This window comes from Haliotis rubra, unplaced genomic scaffold, assembly GCF_003918875.1.
Source record: "Haliotis rubra isolate DU_JTF1 unplaced genomic scaffold, ASM391887v1 Scf908, whole genome shotgun sequence".
Lineage (NCBI taxonomy): Eukaryota > Metazoa > Mollusca > Gastropoda > Lepetellida > Haliotidae > Haliotis > Haliotis rubra.
Window position 1 is genome coordinate 382775 of NW_025767644.1, and position 4915 is coordinate 387689.

A 4915-nucleotide genomic window follows, 5' to 3' on the forward strand; every position below is an offset into this window, starting at 1 on the left:
AGACTCGATTATTTACAGACTGTGGCCATATAACTGGAATATTGCTGAGTGCGGCGTTAAACAACAATCAACCAACCGGTATATTTACCACGTGAGTAATAAAGGTGCTTAACATATGTCCTTGAAGAGTAATCACTTTTCTACTAGTCTTTACGGGTGTGACTACCCTTTTCTACCACGCAGCAGTTTACATGCAGATAGAATTATGATCCGTTTGGTCGAATAACGACCTCCAAGTATGGGAACCATACCTTAAGCACAATTACGGATAATCATTTGAAACGAGCCGCCGTAACTCGAGAACCGTTGTACACGGTACCAAGCTGTTGTGCTCAGGAAGCAAATCTTAACCTTGAATTCATAATACGCGGTAATACAAAGAAAATTTGAGTCTGACAGGCACAGATCGATGCATTCCTCTATTGTTTCAATGTTGTAGACAGCCTTGATGTTCACAGCTAATGTGCTGTTAAAGAGCGTCATGCTTGATCCATATCCAGATCCACCGCAATCTAAAAAGAGAAGCGAAACGTTCGAAAAGAGTATTAACAGCCCTTTACCTTATCAATATTCACCCTCTTGGGCTAGATACCCGTGAAGTTCCAGACTTAGAAGTGGTCTTCGGCAATCAAAGAGGGGGGCAGGTGGATAAGGCTCGCTGATTTGGTTCATTCATGTCCTAACTGCGTAGTTTGATTTTCACCAATTTCCCTCTTGGCTTGTGAGACCATTTTTCAATAAAGGACAGTCTAAGCGGTACCCGTAGGACGATTGAGTCTTTGTAACGTTCAAAGGGAATTGAAGGACGATCGAGTTATTGTAACGTTCAAAGGGAATTGCATGCATACACTATTCACTAATTTTTAAACAAAATCAAGGGTAAACACATCTGCCCTACCTCAGGATATTAATACATTAATGTCCCCGTTGAAAATGCACTTACATACCCACATCTACGTACCCCGAAGGGCAAATATCACCACAACTGAAAATGTAAGTGGATGTAAGTGTTCACGGCTTTTGAAAGCTTTGGATGAACATATGGGACCCATCCAACTAATTCCCTGTGGTTATCGTGACCTGGTTGACTATACATCATATCGTGCCCCGACGGCGTGGTTCCGTAACAATACTGTCAACGACGAGTTGATTGCTCAGATGGGGGACTCTATTATTAACCTTAAACATGGAATAAGGAACAAATATCAGACATAGAAAATCGAGTCTGTGGTACGAGGACACAGGAGCCTTATAACACAAAGCAACACCTAAGTCTTGTGTTAGCGTATTGTAATTAAATTACACACTGAATACATATGCCATGGGTGGTCATAAACAACAAAATAAAAGGATATTCATGTGAGATAAATACTTACCCTGGACACAACTGCTGCCAAGTTTGACGTACATGATGTCACACACACAATATCCGTTATTGCAGACAACGTTTGTCCCAGAACAGGTGGTGCTGCAGGTGCCAAAGTTTGGTGGTGTTGCTATAAAATATGATGATCAATATACCCGAAATACAAAGACATTCTATTTGAATAGACATTATATACTCTCCCAAAAAGAAACGCATATAGGAATTTCAACTGTATTTTTATGTTAATTTTGAAACATCTTGTAGTCTTTATGAGTCAATGAAATATAGCAATATTGCACACTGGGGAAATCAGTCTTTAGCACCAACTTGAGGAAAGTCAGTTTGAGTGTCACATGGAGACGTGTGGTGGCAATGAAGTCAATACCTCGTGTGACCACCGTGGGCATCCAGAACTGCACGGCATCGCCTCGGCATCGAACGAATTAGTCTCAGAATCTCGTGTTGCCCAATCGCAGCCCACTCTGCCTGTAGTGCCTGTGCTGAAGTGTCTGGGGCTGAGGGTTACGGCGTCGCACCCGTCTGTCCAGGACATCCCACAGATGTTCGATCGGGTTTAAGTCCGGTGATCTTGATGGCCAGGGGAGCACATTGATGTTGTGGTTCTGGAGGACGTCTCTAGTGTGACGTGCTGTGTGGGGCCTGGCATTGTCCTGTTGAAACAACTTCCTCTGGCGATCAATGATTGGAAGGAGGTGTGGGCGTAGGATTTCGTCAAAGTACCGTTGAGCTGTCAGGTTGCCCTGGATCATCACCAAATCACTTCTCCTACGGCAGGTGATCGCTCACCACATCATAACACTGTCCCGGTCGAATCTGTCCACATGGGAAACGCAGGCGTCGGCTAAATGTTCACTTCGACGTCTGTACATCCTGCATTCTTCCATCGCGTCGTTCCAATAGAAATCGTGATTCATCACTGAACCAGATTCTACGCCAATTCGGTAGGTTCCAGGCCTGAACGTTGGTGCACCATTGAACTAGATGTCGACGATGTTGTTGTCGAAGCACAGGGACAAAATAAGGTCTTCTGGCACGTAAAACAGCCTCTCTCAACCTGTTCCCGACGGTCTGTGCAGAAAGCCTCCTCAATCCGGGTATTTGTCGAGCGGTACTGGTCGCCGTAGCTGTTCGATGACGCAGGTGATGTACCCGGATGTAGCGATCCTGCGCTTCAGTGGTCGCTCGAAGTCGCCCACTACGAGGGGCATCTGCTACCGAATTCTGCCGGCAATATCTCTCCCAGAGCCCTGAAATGGTGCTTAGGTGAACATTCATGCTTCGGGCAACTGCACGTTGAGACTGGCCAGCTTCAAGCAAACCAATGGCGATATGACGGTTGGCTTCACTTAGACGTGGCATTTTGCGTTCGTCAACAATATTCCAAATCCAGACAGCGATCAACCTTTTATACCCATCATTGAGACTATCTGATCCCCAACTTTCACGAGCATTGCATGTGAATTGTGTATGCTGTGACACTACACGCCGAAATTGAAAATACGGGTATTTTACGGATGGGTTTTGTTGTGATGTTTCAAAACATAAACACCATAGGACTCATAAACAGAGCAAAACCTTTTGTAAAATGAATCACGTTTTAATTCATTGCATCATGAAATTGCTATTTTCATGATGCGTTTCTTTTTTGGAAGAGTATATATTTTGGCTATTTCGTTTATTTTATTTCCAAAGGGGTAACCGAATTTTGAACGGTTCCACAACGTTCATTTTTCGAAAGCGGAAAACAAATAACAGAAATAAAATTATTCGTTCCCTTATTTCTAAATTTTCCAGTGAATGAGTGAGTGACTTTAGTTTTAAGTCGCTTTTAGTAATATTGCACCAGTTTTACACCAGAATTGAGCTTCATGAAATGTAGCCATGTTTGGAATCGAACCAGGACGAGCGAACGCTTAACTCACTAGGCTTCCCTGACAGCGCTAATATTTCTAAACTCTATTGGCTTGATGATATTTCTCAGACTACACTTCTTAAGGATATCAGACGCAGTAATTTTGTTCTTGTGCGAATATACGAATATGATCAAAGTATTGTTAATATAAATACAGATGTCTACCTGTACATGCAGGCAGGCCGCAGTTGAAGACAGACGTTTCTGAAAGAGTCTCTGAACAGAAAGATCCACCGTAAGCTGGAGATGGATTCGTGCAGGTTCGACTACGGGTTTTGGAAACAGTATGAGATGTTCGACAGGTTTGTGTACAGGAGCCACTCCAAGAGCTCCAGCTGCTGACTCCACCGTTTACTAGAGGTGAAGAATATATTATTTTAGTGCTTCCGCGAAACTGTTTTATAACTTTCTGGTAAATCACTTTAATGAAAAAATATTAACTGTAACGTAACACATGTTATATTTGGGATAACACGTTCTTAGCAAAGTACATATTTTAGTACTTTTGTTGGGTTGTGTCCCATCCGGGATTCGAACCCACACCCTTAGGGTCAGGCACCTAATCGCCAGCACACAAAGTCAGCCGCCTATCCCGCTCAGCAACCGCGACTTCCACAAGTCTAATACGCTATGCCACGATTCAGTCTAATGGCATAGATGTGCTGACGCAAACACGCACACACTGCAACTGTAGTTCTTATATAGGATTGTGTTTACATGTTTTGGTTTAAACATAGTTATTTCAAAAGGAACCGTTTTGGTAAACAAATAGTATGTTGCTTATCTGAATACAGCTCCGGAATACAGATAAATTATAGATATAACAATCGTGAGGAGAAAAGCATTATATTAACAAACAATACAAAATAGCTTTCTGGAAACTGTAATCAATCAAAAAACTGTAATATAGTCACTTTTAACATTAGAACCATTAGTGTCGAAAATACGTAATAGTTAGTGCAATTTCGTTTTACTATTACAACACAAATCTGCCTGACAATTTTACAATGAAAGAATGGATAGATTCTAATAATTCAAGATTACCCTTAGTAGATCCATTAGAGTGGCCGTATAGTATTGATTTGATGTCATATCTTTTAGTATAGAAGTCCATTTTATGTCTTATGTCAGTGTAATTTACGCACGAAAAGAAATAGTGAATTGGATCTTCGTAACAATAGCCACAAGAACAACAGGGATTTGAAGATATAAATCGTTGATATTTATGTGCGTTGAAATCGCTGCAAACCGAGCCTGAGGCGTGAATGGATAATCTGTCAGAATTTTGATTGAGAGTTTAAATTGAAGTTACTGTAGTTTTGACTATTATTATTATTATTAATCTGTTTCTTAAAACTACCCAAAGTATCAGATTCTCTATAATCGGTAGACAAAGAATTCCACAATCTTACTGCATCTGGGACAAATGACTTGGTATAATTTGGACTTTTACTATCGATAGTTTGGAGCTTCAAACGGTCTCGGAAACTGTAGTTTGTAGTGTCAGATACCTTAGGGACGAGATCGCTTCAAATATTTTGGAGTTAAATTATTAACCATTTAATAGAAAAAATGTTAGTTTTTGGATGTGTCTTCGAGTACAAAATGGTTGGAAA

General features: G+C 41.1%; 1 long non-coding RNA gene across 1 annotated transcript; it reads right to left on the minus strand.

The window, feature by feature from the left end:
- Positions 1-3612, minus strand: LOC124264082. The gene is made up of 3 exons (XR_006895039.1): positions 3465-3612; positions 1377-1496; positions 1-512 (listed from the first exon to the last, which is right to left on the minus strand). It is a non-coding gene; the product is annotated as an uncharacterized LOC124264082 (long non-coding RNA).
- Between the last annotated feature and the right edge of the window lie 1303 nt (positions 3613-4915).